The 16,065-nt window shown below is 41.0% G+C and overlaps 1 long non-coding RNA gene across 2 annotated transcripts; it reads right to left on the minus strand.

Moving 5' to 3' along the window:
* Window positions 1-1,034: 1,034 nt before the first annotated feature.
* Window positions 1,035-15,524, minus strand: LOC128417212 (uncharacterized). Of its 2 annotated transcripts, none has more exons than XR_008331410.1 (3): window positions 15,171-15,524; window positions 3,306-3,361; window positions 1,035-1,791 (listed from the first exon to the last, which is right to left on the minus strand). It is a non-coding gene; the product is annotated as an uncharacterized LOC128417212 (long non-coding RNA). The 2 variants fall into 2 exon arrangements; XR_008331411.1 differs by having other exon boundaries at window positions 3,270-3,361.
* Window positions 15,525-16,065: the final 541 nt, after the last annotated feature.

Below are 16,065 nucleotides of genomic sequence, written 5' to 3' on the forward strand. Positions count from 1 at the left end.
GCTAAGGCTTTGTTGAAGGTTGATATGGATTAGAGGCCATATGTAATGCACAGTTTACTTGGGATTAAGCCCTCTGAAGACTTAGTTCCAAGTAAATATGTGCAGGATCACGTGATTCATGCTCAGTTGCAGGGAAGCATCACTAAGTCAGCCTAGATTTCTAACCTGTCCTTTTGGTTCTGGTCAAGAATTTCTGACTGAAGTATTCAAATATGGTTTGGCTGTAAAATCTAGGGAATAAATAGAACTACTTCCTTAAAAGCCCCGGAATGAAGAGGACTCACTGGTCCAAGAAATGAACCAAAGCCCCTTTCCCTAGTTTTCTCTCAGATCCTTATTTCATCTGGAAGCAATATTGGCGATACGCGTAGGAGGCTTCAAAGAACACATTTCTCCCAAGATACCACCCAGAAAAAGAATGAGAGCAGTCTTTCTTTCCAGGAAGCCTGATTAAGTGCCCCTTGTAATAATAGTTACGACAGAATGGGAAGCATCATCATATTCACTACTATGCACTGAAACTAACATCCATTCGTCGGCTGACATTTATTGCTGCGACAAAACAGCAACAACTCTTTATCTGTGTCACAGAGCGATCTCTTAAATACTTGCACTTGGGCAACTGCTCACATGTTATGTCAGTGACTGGCTCAGGACCCCAAACTGGAGGCAATCCATCCTTGCCCCATGGTGAAGACTGGTTACCGGCTGAAACTGAGAGACTGAAAACACTGCCACACCATACCTTTAAATCACATTCAACACATATTTAAAGCACAAGACTTCCTGGGAACTGTAGTGTTCCCTCCTCGTATGACTACAATTCCTAGAACCATAAACAAACTACAGTTCTCAGGATTCTGTGACGGGAGTTAAATGTGTGCCAAATGAGCTTTAAATGTATGGTGTGGATCTCCCCAAGGTAATCTTATGGGTGTGGCAACACTCTCTTTTGTTCCATGGTGCTGGAGCTGTTTTCTGCATATTACACAGTTGTATAGATCCTCAAACTATTTAACTGATTATTATCAATAAAAAGTTTGTGAATGTTTATTCAAAACCAGCCAAGGAGTCCAGTTCGCTTTGTTGCGTCTTCAAATACTTTGTAAAGGGTTCCCATTCATCTTTAAAGTCACAGTTATCCTTGTCCCGTAGCTTGTATGTCAGTTTTGCCAGTTCTGCATAGTCCATCAATTTTTCTTGCCATGATTCTTTAGTTGTGAGGGCGATCTGGCTGCGACATCTGTCACCCCATTGATCGCCAGGGTTGATTCGGCTGATCTGGCTGGCTAGACGGGTGTCCCCTTCCTCCCTCACCGCTCCATGTGCATCCCTCCCAAAGCTGTGCGCTCGGTGGAAGAGGATGACCATCCCAGATAGAAGGCGTGTACCGTTCTTCGGTCAAGGGTATACGATAGCTGCGCTCTCCTGCTAGAACCTCCAAACAATTTTATTATTTATACCCCACCATTCTGGATAAGGTTTCCCAACCACTCTGGGTAGCTCCCAGCAGAATAGTAAAAACATGATAAAACATCAAACATTAAAAAACTTCCCTAAACAGGGCTGCCTTCAGATGTCTACTAAAAGTCAGTTAGTTGTTTCTTTCCTTGACATCTGAAGGGAGGGCGTTCCACAGGGAGAGCGCCACTACTGAGAAGGCCTTCTGCCTGTTTCCCTGTAACTTCGCTTCTCACAGTGAGGGAACCAGCAGAAGCCACTCAGAGGAAGACTGAACGATGGGGGAGGAGATGCTAAATGAAAGGACAATCCGTTTTTTTCAAAGAGGCTCTGGAAGATTAAAAAGAAAACACTTTACATTGGTACCTCAGGTTACATACGCTTCAGGTTACATATGCTTCAGGTTACAGACTCCGCTAACCCAGAAATAGTGCTTCAGGTTAAGAACTTTGCTTCAGGATGAGAACAGAAATTGTGCTCTGACGGCGTGGCGGCAGCAGGAGGCCCCATTAGCTAAAGTGGTGCTTCAGGTTAAGAACAGTTTCAGGTTAAGTACGGACCTCCGGAACGAATTAAGTACTTAACCTGAGGTACCACTGTATTTCTAAGTTTTGTTTGACTTAGTTGCCCACTTTCATTTATGAAAAATCCCAACTCCACCAGCCCGAGGTAATGCAGGCTATGCATCAAAAACTCCCCTGGGCTTTGTGTTTAGGTTCTGTATTTATTCTAAATGAAGTCAGGCAAATCTTATTTAGCCATTGATGAGGGAACCTCAAAAGCCTGGAGTTTTAATTTGGATAAACACTGAAATGTTTAGCGATTTGTCTAAATTTAACCTACCACAGATGTGAGGGAATGAAATGTTAGGCATCTAGCAGGGCATCTCTTAACCCGCTGGTTCCAGATGCAAGCTTTTAAAGTGCACAATCCTCAAAAGTTGCTAAATTACAGTGGCCACGAAACTTCACTTTTCCATTGATGGATATGAAAACCGTTGTTGCTGCTGCTGCTGCTGCTATACCGCCCTTCAACTGAGGATCACAGGACAGTTTGCAATATAAATACACAAAAATATATACCAAACAAAATCCACCAACCCCACCCCGGTTTAAAAGGCCCTAGATTGTTTAATTAGCCAAAGACCTGGGAGAAGAGGAATGTTTTTGCCCTGCACCTAAAGATATGTTATGAAGGTACATTGACTAAGACAGCAGCTGGAGTTGAATGTCCTACACCTCTTGCAAATTGGAAGGTGGCCATTTGTTATTGCCAAAATCAAGAGAACAGCCGAAGCTACATTGAGCAACACCTCATCTGTGTGAAGTTAAGGCACAGACCGCTAGGAAATGTCTTCCTGCGCAAGTCACAATGAATTTGGAAATGAATGTGAACTCTTGTACAGCTCCTGGTCTTTCCAATGGAACTTGCATAGGAAATGTTCTCAGTGGGTGCCACCCATAATTTTCTCTAACACTAGATCCATTATAACATGGGACTCATTACACAACGCATATGCCTGCAGGCTTGCCAGCACACAGTTTGCCTTACAGACCAGGCTGTGCTAGCCAGCAACCACTGGAAACATTTGCAGACTTGAGCCTAGGACACTAGTCATCATGAAACTCTTGCTCAGGAAACACACAACAGCTGTAAATGGAAAAAAAGGAAGTAAATGCTCAGAAGTCTTTTCTGGGAAATAAACATGTCAGATACGAACACACAATATTTCAATATTCCACATTGGTGTCACTGAAAATTGCACATTGGAGCAAACAAATGCAGACTGCAATCCTATACACACTTACCTAGGAGTAAGCACCATCGGACTCAATGGAACTTACTTTTGAGCAGACATGCATAGACTCACGTCAGTATTTTCTGTTCTGAAGTATCTCGCCTATCCAAAGAGACATCAATGATTGATAACATTTGAAATAAACATTTTAAAGATTGTCCTTTGATTAAAAGTTTTTTTAATCAGTTGACTATCGTGATTTTAAGTGATTAATTAAACCAATTAAAATAAATGCCATAGTTTATCATTACAGATGACATTTTGGATGTGTTTTAGGGATGTGAAGTTATTCAAAGATGCCCTTAATTGATTAGCTGCTTTGCTTTAACTGATTAAAATAAGTAATGATAATGTTTGGATTACTATCACTTGACATTTACTTGACAATAAAGTAAAACTAGTTCACTGTTGGGGAAACCATCTTAACTGATTTCAAGATGTACTTATTTGACAAATCTACCATCTGGACTAAAAGGAAAGTTAAAAAAACAGGTTCCTGAAGAGAGCCCTAAGTGTGGAGCACTTGATATGGCTGATATAGTTCTACCCCCCTCAATCTACTCCATGTGAGACAAGGACATCACTCCTGAGAAACAGTGGGGCTTGGGGGCGGGGTCAGCATGAAAATTGGGGAGCATTTCATGCAGGGATGGAGGACGATTTTAAAAATTCTAATACAAGTCAATGACATTCCTTACAATCAGAGACACTTGAGATGTATAATTAGGTGCAAATATCAATTGGCTCATTAGCTGGTGCCATTGCCTTCCTATAAATGAAAACAACAGCCTAGACTAATTCTGATCTCCTAGAGGACAAAAAAGAGGGTAGCACAGGGATCCTGAGATTAGAAACACATACCATAAGCACTTGCCTTTTTCCACCGAGACAGAGGTGGGGAACCTCAGGCCCCGGGGCGTAATGAAGCCTTCTAGGACTCTCTGTCTTGCCCTTGGAACCCTTTGCAGGCTGCACCATCTCTCCCCAGACTACTTGCACCCAAACTGTCTTTGCCTGACTGCAACATGTCCTTGAACATTGATAACACCATGCCCTCCAACATTCTGCTGATTAAATCGGGACACGCATCTTTCGGTGCTGTGTTCCCATGTGAGCCAGCTTGGGCTTCTGACGACTCTCAGCACCCTACTGTTCCCAGAATTCTTTGAGGGAAGCCATGACTGTTAAAGTGGCCTCACAGCGCTTTAAATGTATAGTGCAGATGAGACCTATGGAAATAATTATTTTGGTGTTCCCCCTTCCCCCAATTCCACACTTGCTGATGTCATTTGGAAGCCAACTGAGATGCCAGCCATTCTGTGTTTTAGGTCTCCTGTTCTAATTCAACCCTCTAATGTTTAACTTTCCCTGAACGGTGACTTCTTTTCAGACTTAAACATTCCCTCCCTCTCTCTTAGAAAGCATCTGTTTCCTGGCTCCCTTTTCAGGAGACCTGGGTGGCCCAAGTCTGCACTTGTTTGAGAAACAAATCCTCACCTACTGTTCAAAGCCTTGTTTGTTTTTTTTTTTAAAATTGGGTATATATTTTCTCCTCCTCCTCCATGCTTTATTTTTTTTTTTAAAGCCTGTAACCAGACTCAGTAAAAAAAGAAAAAGAAGAAAGTCTTTCAGACAAGCCAGCTAAAGCAGAAGAAAAATATTCTGAGGAGCAGCATTTAATGTTCTCTGCCCTCAGGCTGGAATCGCAGGTTTGTTTTCGCACAGCTGTGCCATTTGGAATGTCCCCATGTGGCCAAAAGCAGACTGTGTTCTTCCTTTCTTCCCATTTTTCTCACAGATTACAGAAGTTCACACACAGGGATATCTCACACATTGTTTAGCCTTAAGGCTGCCTTCTGTGTGCCTTTAATGGGCACAGGCTGACGCCCTCAAGTCGCTCCTGGGCTCTGAATACACAAGAGAGAGGCTTGTGTGAACGAACAATTTTTGTGACTGGATTCCTGACAGACCCCAAGGGCCTAGCTAGCAGTTTACATATTGAGCAGATAACCTCATGTATGTTCTTCGTGCATTCAGCAAAACATGGAGATAACTTTTCAGGGAATTTCACTAGTTTTAAGTGACAACAGCCCTGCTGAGCCATAGTGTTAATCTATGGTTCAGGATAATGAGAATCAGCTGCAATGAGCCTTGGTCACATGTCTTCTCCTCTTCTCCTTTCTTGGGATGAGTTCAAAAGCTTGCGCTTTTTCATTTTGAATAAACCACAGTTTCCTGTTACATTCAAAGTTGGGAAACTGTAGATTATTTGACTATGGTTGGTTAACAAACCAGGATTCGAAACCATGGTTTGACTCTGGCTAGTTTGAACTAAACATAAATCTGGATGCAACAGGAAACAATGATGGGTTCAAAACTAGCAGTTTCAATCTCCTTCTCTTACTGTGCATGTGGATAAGAAGTTGGGGAAGCACCAAAGTTTGACATGCTTCAATCTCAAAACATGAAATCATTGGTGGGAGACCTCCAGCCCCATATGGTCCATGAGACAGTTTGTGCCAAACCACAGTCACCTGCCATATGTGATTTTAAGTGTGTGGCAGGTAAAGTTGTGACTCTTGCAGAGTTTGAGTCCAGCAATATCCAGATGACTTCAGATAGAGAAGGCTGTCATAAAGGATCCTTTATTGTCCTTATACTTCTCCTCTTTCCTAGTTTTCCATGTTTTTCTTGAACATTGTTTATATGCTTCATGCTTCCTGTGGAATTTTCCATCAGGGTTTTATAGCGAAGGACACCGAGGCACTGAACATATTAGTGCTGACACACTGGCGAAGGAACAGAGGTCGAGAGGTCATATAAAAGTCTGGATGCCTCTGAAGATTCTTCAGATCTATGAATGTGAAACACATGCTATTTCTTTCTCTTCGCAAAAGGGTAACTAGTTGGTTTTAAAATTTATTTCTACTACTTGCTTTATTGATTTAATCTAGTAATAATTTATTCCTCATGCTTATTACTCTTTGACTGAAATAGCTCTTTCAGTCATAATTTCCTTTAACAAAAAATTCTTGTTTCTCCAGCCTCCTCATCAGTCAGAAGAGTTTCTCTCATTGAATTTGATCAAATCTCCTACAATTTTAAATATGCCTTGTTGCCCACCAAGCCATCCTTGTCATTATCTTTTTTGAAAAAGAAATCACTGTATATCTTGGTGGATTATAGATTCATTTTAACTTAGTCTTTAGGTAAAAAAAGAGCAAAGACCGTGAAAATAATTCACAACTAGATTATAGAGCCACGAGTGCCGGTTTATTGTTCAGATGTGTTGCATTCTCTGATAGCACCACAAGAAACCAAGATGATTTCTGATAGCACTATGTGTTAGGGAGGATATCTTGACTGAGTTGTGCCAACTTTCCAAATGTAAGAGAAATCAGTTGAAGAAGCAGCAGGTTGATGTCAGGGACTGGTTAGATGCAGAAGAATGGTGGGAGAAACCAGCTGAGGAATCTCCAAGGAAGAAGACTCAGAGCCAGGGGAATGGTGGTTGGACCACAATGAGTGGTCAGAGGGAGAAGACTGGGAAGAGAGGTGTCGGAAGCTGAAGAGGAAACAGGGCTTAGTGAGCAGGGAGAGTCTGTGACAAAGAGAAGTCCAGAATTTTCCTTCACAACATGAAGAAGATGAGCATGTGAGTTTGTTTTTTCCCCTTACATGTAAGTTATAGCAGCCATTTTGCTCTACTTGTCCATGGCTGCTTTAATTTCCTAGCTGTATTTAGGAAGCTAGTGCTGGGAATGCAGTGGGAGGGTATCATTTTTTCCTCTCCTGGGCATTTATTTATTGGGTACCTATCAAAAAAGGAAATAAAAATGGCAGCATGCTAAAAGTGTCTGTAAATTACACAGCGCTAATTGAACTATTGTGTAGGGTTTTTTATATTTGAATCTGTTTTATGAGACTCTTCTATTGTGTTTATACTATATTTTTGTATGCCACTTGGAGATTCATATATATATATATATATATATATATATATATATTCAGATTTATTTATTTTTATTTTTATTTAATTTATTATATTATTTATTTTTAATTTTTTGTGTTGACTTCTGAGCTGGGGGATAAAAAAAGAGAGGACATGAATTGGCTCCTAAATGTCCACAGAATATTTTGCTATGCAAGGAAATGTGTTTTTAAGGAAATGGTGATTAACGAGTTAACAACTGTTGCAGAAATGGGCCAAAAGAAAAGGATATTTTGCTCCAAATGCTTGCTGTTGCGTGCTGTCACCAAGTGTTATCCCATTAGTACAAATTGCTGCTTGATGAGACCAAGCTGAATCAATATGGTGAATGTCACCCATAAGCAGAGGGGTCAGGTTGCCGGTAGGGAATATGATCCTGGAAACCAGTCACAATTATGAAAGATTAGGTGAAAAGGAAAGGCAACAAGGAATTCAGAGGCTGGCATAGCTGGAGTGCAACATTTATCTTTCAAAAAATGTTAGCAGTTTGCAAATATTAAGCTTAAATATTGACAGCTAAGCTTGAGTTCACCAGTTGTTTCCTGAACCCTTTTATCTCAGCATTCAAAACTAGCTAATTCTTTTTGTGCTGTGAGAAAGGACAGCTGTCAATGGTGCCAGAAACCACCTTCTCCCAATAACATGTAACATTTTTTAAAAAATGAATTGCTTCCTATGAAATACCTTGTAGTGATTTAACAACAAAAGCTTCAACTGTAACAAACAAGTACAAAGCAATTTCTTATATAAAAACAATTTCACATCCAATACAGGCACAGACTGGTATAAAAATCTCTGCTTAAAAGGCTTGTGTAAAAGAAAGATGTTTCAGAGCCATCAGAAAAGACAATAGCATATTTTGTTATCCTAAATCTTGACGTCACTTCTCTTTTGTGTTTTCTTGCACTCACAATGGTGCTTTGGGCTGCAATTGCTGGTGCTGGGAAGTCCATAACTTGAGGGTGGCAGGACATAGTCTAAGTCATGTGAGACATTCTATTTTCTGTTCTTGTTGCTTTAATAACATTTAGTTCTTCCCAAAGGCTCGTGGGCTGTAACCTTGAGTACACACAGTAGGGAGTATGGCTCACTGACTTACCTCTGCATAACCTTGCCAACAAAGCTCCGTATAGTAAAAGCTATGGTTTTCCCAGTAGTGATGTATGGAAGTGAGAGGTGGACCATAAAGAAGGCTGATCCCCGAAGAATTGATGCTTTTGAATTATGGTGCTGGAGGAGACTCTTGAGAGTCTCATGGACTGCAAGAAGATCAAACCTTTTTTTAAAAAAATAAAATATTTATTAAAGTTTTACAAAAAACAGAGGTTTACAGAATAAAAAGAAAGCATAAAAAAGAAAAAAATAAGAAAAAATACATAAAACCCTCGTGTTGGGAAAGATGGAGGGCACAAGGAGAAGGGGAGAGAAGGGGACGACAGAGGACGAGATGGTTGGACAGTGTTCTCGAAGCTACAAACATGAGTTTGACCAAACTGTGGGAGGCAGTGGAAGACAGGAGTGCCTGGCGTGCTCTGGTCCATGGGGTCACGAAGAGTCGGACACGACTAAATGACTAAACAACAGCAACAACAACAAACATGTATTGGAGCATAGGAAGGTGCCTTATATTTTAGACCACGGGTTCATCTAGCACACAATTGCCTACATCAGCTGGCAGTGTCTCTCCTGGGTTCTGGCAGGAGTCTTTCTCAGCAGTACCTGGAGATGATGGGGATAGAAGCTGGGACCTTCTGCATGCAAAGGAGATTGTTGACCACTGAACTACAGTCCTTCATAGGACTACACTGCCAAACATCTGATGGGTCTTACCCTTATGGAAGCCATGCTCGTTCTTTTTCAGCAAGACTTGTTCTTCTATATGCTTCTATTTTATCTTTAATAACACTTTCCAGCAGTTTACTGGAATATATGTTAAACCAATTAGACTGTAATTTATCAGATCCCCCCTACATCCCTTTTCAAAATTTGGTTACATTGGCCACTTTCTGGTCCTCGTGAATGAAGGCTACATATTTTTGTTAGAAGATCAGAAATTTTATATTTGAGTTCTTTAAGAACTCTCAGATGGATGGCATCTAGACCCAATGATTTGTTGATTTTTAATTTGTCAATAAGGCCTAGAACTCCATACCTTGTCATTTGCCTCATTTCCTCATAGTCACTTCCTAAGAAACTTAAGTTAGGCACAGGGATTTGCCCTTCAACTCTGTCAGTAAAGACAGAGGCAAATAATTCATTCAGTTTCTATACAATCTCATTTTTGTCCTTTAGCTGACCTTTGACTCCCTTGTTGGCCAAAGGTCAGCCTTTTGCAGGTTTCCCTTTCTAATGATTTTAAGTATTTTTTCATTGTTGGTCTTAATGTTTTTTAGGCAAGTGTTCCTCAAATTCTTTCTTGCTTTCCGCATCTGTTCTTGTCTGCTTGCATTTATTTCCCAGAGTTTGTATTCCTTTTCTTCTCCTCATTTGGACAAAACTTTCATTTTCTGAAGATAGCTTTCTTGCCTCTAATAGTTTGTTAAACATGACTCCGCTAGTTAACCTTGCTGACATCCTCTTAGTCTTGGTAGTACCTTTCCTGATTTGTGGTACAGGCGAACTAATACCAGTGTACTGGAAGAAGCAAAGATCACCAGTGTTGAAGTGATGATTCTTCAACATCAACTTTGTTGGGCTGGTCATGTTGTGCGGATGCGTCTTCCAACAACTCTATTCTGAACTTAAAAATGGAAAGCATAATGCTGGTGGTCAACAAAAGAGGTATAAAGACTATCTCAAGGCAGTTTTTTTAAAAAAAATGTAGTATAAACACCAACAATTGGGAAACACTTGCCTGCGAGTGCTCCAATTGGAGAACAGCCTTTACCAAAGGTGTCATGGGCTTTGAAGATGCTCAAACTCAGGATGCAAGGGAGAAACATGCTAAGAGGAAGGCACACTTGGCAAACCTTCAGCACGATCAACTCCCACCCGGAAACCAATGTTCCCACTGTGGAAGGACGTGTGGATCCAGAATTAGCCTCCACAGTCACTTACGGACTCATTGTTAAACCGTGTTTATGGAAGACAATCTTACCTGGCTATGAGTTATCGCCAAAGAAGAAGAAGACACTCTTTGTTTTAGCTGAGCTGTTATTGTGGTTTCGAATAACCTTGAAGCATTCTGGAGAGATTTGACCCTCTTCACTTTCTCTTTCAACTTCCTTGACAACAATCTCCTCATTTTTGAGAAGCTTTGTCTTCTGAATTCAAATGTGAGTATGTTGGACTTTATTGGTAAATGCCCACTTGCATATATATTAAAACTAGTAGCACTGTGGTCACTTTTCCAAGTCAGTTCAACAGCACATCCTGGGTGCCACTTAAAATTAAGGGTCTTCTCCCCTCTGGTTGGTTTCACAACCAACTATTCTGCAGCATGGAATTTATAGTACCTAGAAATTTAACTTTTTTGCCATAACTCAAGTTTGCTGTGTGCAGGGAATTGTCACAAAGTACTGCCACATTTCCTTCTTGGGGAATCCTTGATTTCATGTCCCATTTTGGTAGCAGATGACATGCTTTGTATGTAAACGTTTCCAGGTCCAATCCTCAACACCTTCAGTTAAAGGCTCAGTTAGAAGGGGGAGAAGCCTCTTCTAAAGACCCTGGGGAATCTCTACCAGTCAGAGTAGACAGTACAGAGTATGTACTGAACTAAGTAGTATGTACTGAACACAGAGTAGTACTGAACTAAGCAGACTAATAGCCTTTCCTGGTAAAAGGCAGTTTCCTATATTTCTGCATCTGGACCACTCATTAACTTAATTTACAGGCCTGTTGCAAGACTAAAATCCTGCCAGGTATTGGTTGGAAAAAGGTTATATATAAATTGGACAGTGGAACAGCATTAATCTCCACTGAACTAGACCAGGGCAAAATACTACTGTCAGTTTGAATCTCAGTACTTGGTGAAATTGGCACTTAGGAACAGAAAAATATAAACATGTTTATCATTAGATTATCTGACATCCTTTGACCCCCTGGGACCCTAGAGTGTCTCGCAAGAAATGAACAGTTAGTTAAAATACTAACATCAAATCAAAACAAGACAAACATCACAAAAACAACCAGGGAGCTTTAACAGTTAATATTATTAAAATAGAACCACATATGGTACAGCGATTCCAGTAGAACAGCAATGCAAGGAGTAATGGGAACGGCAAGATGAGCCATCTATCAAAATCATACAGCGGCATGCCCTGGCCTAGTGCACTCCACATGTTGAACTCCAGCTCCCATCATCCTTGACCAATAGCTATGCTGATTGGGGCTGATGGGAGTTGTAGTCTCTCCCCCAATAAAACCCCCCCCTCAAACCCAGAGGGGCATTACATTGGGGAAGGCTGCCTTACAGAATGGCCTTCTGGATCAGTGAGTGATTATTTAGCTGAGTATTCTGCTTGTGGACCACCAGATGTCTCTGGAAAGCTCAATAAGCAGGGAACAGTCCCCACCCAATCTGTACTCTATTCTATGCAGGTGGGGAGTGCAGGTGGAGAGTGTATTCCATGCAGGTGGGGAGGGCATCTAGGGTGTAAAACTGGGACACGAGGTCGTCTACTGGGAGATACATGGGAGAGTGTTTCAAAATGCTACATCCGACACCTGCTGTAGCTAAACATATATTCTGCTTGCTGGCAACTAATAATAATAATAATAATAATAATAATAATAATAATAATAATAATAATAAATTTTATTTATATCCCGCTCTCCCCAGCCGAAGCCGGGCTCAGGGCGGCTAACAACAGTAAAACAGTACAACACAACACAACACAACACAACACTCTAAAATCATTCATAATAAAATTAATTCAAATCAAACCAATGGCAACCATTGGACCAGAGCTCCGCGAAGATTGCTGAAGGAGGGAGTCAGGCTGTGCCCTGGCCAAAGGCCTGGTGGAACAGCTCTGTCTTGTAGGCCCTGCGGAAAGATGTTAAGTTGCATCAAGATGTTGTATTAAATGATATAAATATATAATTGATATAAATGATACAATTTGCATCAAGATGTTGGATGCCAAGTCCTGCTTCGCCAGTGAAGATTTCATGCCAGCTGTGGTGACCAGCATTCGTGGCATCTTTTGCCCCAGTGGAGCAGTCATAAGGCTCTCAAAAATATGAGAAATGAACGCATAATAAATTCACAGTTCTCAATTACTTGTCGTCTTTTTCTTCTTCTTTTTTTAAACTAAAGATTTGAATACATTGCTTCCTCCAGTTTTCCCTTGTAGCAGAAAGGGACTAATGCTATGAAAGAGACTTTTCTTTTTAAAGAAGAGATGATTAAGAAGACAATGAAGAAATCAGCTGGTGCTCCAATTGCTTTGGCCATGAAAAGTGGTAAATGATTTTTGTTTATTAGTTTTCAAATACTATTAAAAGTCTGGTTGCTTGTTGTTTCATCATTGACATAAAAATAAAACATAGCTGATTAAATTGCATCCATGTGGGTCTAATATTGTCATTATTTTTATTTTTCATATTTGATATTGGATCAGGACCTGTATAAAAACCCCCTATGGTATTGTTTTATAAATGATTTAAATCTACCTGGGTGATAAAATAGGTGGATGATTTTTTTAAAAAAAGTGTCAGGGAAGACACTGGAGGTGTCATTCATTTTAACTCATTCAGTCCAAACCTGCCAGGCATCCTCATTTGTTCTGCCAAGCCATTTTGGCTAAGCCATGCTTACCTGCCAATCACCTATTGCATAGGCAGGTAGAAAGAAATACAAAATATTATGTTTTCTCATTTTGCATTTTTCTGTTGTGAACTGCCCTGGGATCTTTGAATGAAGGACTGAATAATAATAATAATAATAATAATAATAATAATAATAATAATAATATAATGATGATGATGATGATGATGATGATGATGCAGGGCAGAAAGGGACTTCAGAAGCACTGCATACTTAGCTCCTGTTAGTGGGACTTCAAAGTGCAGTGCAGGGTTGTTTGCAACTCCCTTTGAAAATAGCCTTGTGCTGTGCTTTAAAGTCCTGATAATCAGCTGACCTTTGGGGCTTCAAAGCACCACACCAGTCTCTTTGCAAGCCCCAGGGTGGCAATTTGGAGTCCCTATGATCAGCTGATTGTTGGGACTTCAAAGCACCATGTCACTTGACATCATTGTGACACCCAGTGATTAAAAGGAGGGTGAACCCCACCCAACTGCCAAATCTGGCCCATGGGCAGGGGAGCAGGGGAGATAAGGCTCTGGCTGGATCCAGTTCCCTACTCCTTGTATAGCCAATACTGAATGAGATGCACCAGTGGTCTGACTCTGTATAAAATAGCTTCCTGTGTTCCTTTGACTGGCTCCATCAGTGATCTGACTCAGTTATAAGACAGCTTTACTGGTTCAGAACCAGTTTCTTTAGCCGAAAGGTTGTTGGGTTAAACTCTGGGAGGAAGCATAGATTTTTTTAATGATTATTTTTTGCTTATTGCACAGTTGTTCTGATGGTGTGGTGTGGTCCTTCTGAAAGCTAAACAGCTCCTCTGTGCTTTCTAGGTACTGACTCCCCAACCATCAAGCCTGATGTGCAGCCAGTTTTTGCAACTTAAAGGATTATGTGAGAAAGACTGTAAAATACCAAGCATGTTCTCCATCAGCCAGGAAGTCTGCTAGAGCACACTCCTGAGAAGGAAACTGTGAAGCTATTGTCAGAGGCCTCAGCTGACCCCACTCTTGGAATCTTTTCAACCACCTGTTAGTACATTGGCAAAGAGAATGGACTATGAGGAGCAATGACTGAAGGGGCTGCTCAGGAGGTCTGTGCTAACAAAAGCCTTCATAAGAAAGAGAGAGAGATGAATTACGAAGAGTGATCCATGGAAACAGGTCGTCTGAATAGGGTTCAGGTAACAAATTCCTAGGCTACGGTAGGTTGCAGTATGAATGTTTTTTATTATGAGCCACAGCACAGCAGAAGTGGACTGCAAATGGAATCCCAATTAAAGGTTGCTGTGGAATGGAGTATATGAGTTTTCTGTCCATCTGTATTTAATTCAACCCAGTTGCTAAAGAGGATGGGGTTGATCTATACTGTAGTGTAAAATATAATTTCAGCAGATCGTGCAAAGATGATAAAATCTCCATTTGCCATATCAGATTAGATTCAGTACAGATTTAAAGGTGAACCTGCCAAATTTGCACTTTGTGGACAATTGGCAAACCAAAACACAACCATTTTTTCAAACTCTCTGAATTTTGCAATGCAGCTCTCCAGCTTAGTAGTGTGCACAATAATGCACATACTGTATTTGTGACCATAACTTGCAAATATGCCATATATTAGGGGAAATTGCTTTGCAAAAATGTGCGAATTAGGAGAAATTAACACTAAAAAGCTGATGTATTTTCATGAGAACTTTCTTAAAAATTGCAAATTGATGTGGAAATGTGGAGAACTGAACCAAGAACCGGAAAAAAGAGAAATGATTCATCCATCACTAGTTCTGATAGCCTAATCATTTATGAACTGGTGCAGAAACCCTTAAGGTTCAGACAGAAGAATTATGTGTAACCAGCATACAGAACCCCTGTAAACTGGTCCAGTGGAGCCCAGCCTCTGGCTCTTCTATTTTACCACACATCTCCTGCCTGGCCTCTTGCTACCCTCCTTGTCCCTGCCCATTTCTCCTCTCTTTCATTGCTTCTCTTCATTCATTGGGTCTGCATACTCAGCCAAACACTGTCTGAAAATTCTGAGAAATTTCATCTGGGTCTTAGTTTCCTCTCCTCTGTTCCAGTTCCCCCATATCCTGTCTCTCACTACTCACAACAAAAGTAACCACAACCCACTTGGCAGTCATCACTGAATCACACACATGAATAATCTACCAGCCTCTCCTGTTATGAATGACAAACTGTGCATTTTGTCTCAGTCTGCACAGGCTTGAATCTGCATGTGGCACTCTGGGCTCAGGAAATGGCTGTGCCTCTCTCCAAAGCAAGTTTCGGAAGGGTGATTCCTGCTGCTACAAATCCACGGCCATCAGGATCATCTCACCATTTCCCTCCAAATGTTTTCAGCCTCCCAGCCAGTTTTCCCACCCCTGCCTGATCCGTATTTGTGTTACTTGAGGTCAGTTATTATAAACCACCATTCGCTTCTCAGGAATGCAGTAAATTCAGCGGCCGTATAAATGGAGTTTCTATCGACGCTCACAGCTCTCAGGCTTGCGACCGCCAGTAATCCCCCCCAATTCCAGTCCCCTGCCCCCTTCTCCCTTTCTCCTTCCAACATTAATGGTTTCCAGCTGTGTGTTCTTTGGATATGTCCCTGCATCGGCTTTTTCCATAATGTGGAGCCAGCCCACTTCCAAATCCCAGATGTGCTATTTATTTACTCTGCAGCATCTGGGTCTTGCTACGGTCCTGTCACTGCAACGTGGCAAACTTGTGAAAAATCAGACTGGCAGCCAGTTAACAAGCTGCATTACCCTGTGAGAACATTTCAAAGGAGAAAGTTAAAAGCCAGGAAAGGGTGTGTGTGTGTGTATGTGTGTGGAAAGGAGGGAGGGAATGATGGAAATCAGGAAGAAACAGACAATGTTTTTTTCTGTACCATGTTTTACAAGGTTACAGATGACTAGTAGTGACATTAACGTTGGAAGCCGGGGATTTTGCTCTTTTTGAAGAGGGTGCTGGAAACCCAATGAAGTCTATAGGAAGAAGGATGCATCTAACCACTGCCAAGGCAAGCATCTCATTACTAACTATTCCCTGGTCCAGA

Source organism: Podarcis raffonei, chromosome 7 (genome assembly GCF_027172205.1).
Source record: "Podarcis raffonei isolate rPodRaf1 chromosome 7, rPodRaf1.pri, whole genome shotgun sequence".
Taxonomy (NCBI): domain Eukaryota; kingdom Metazoa; phylum Chordata; class Lepidosauria; order Squamata; family Lacertidae; genus Podarcis; species Podarcis raffonei.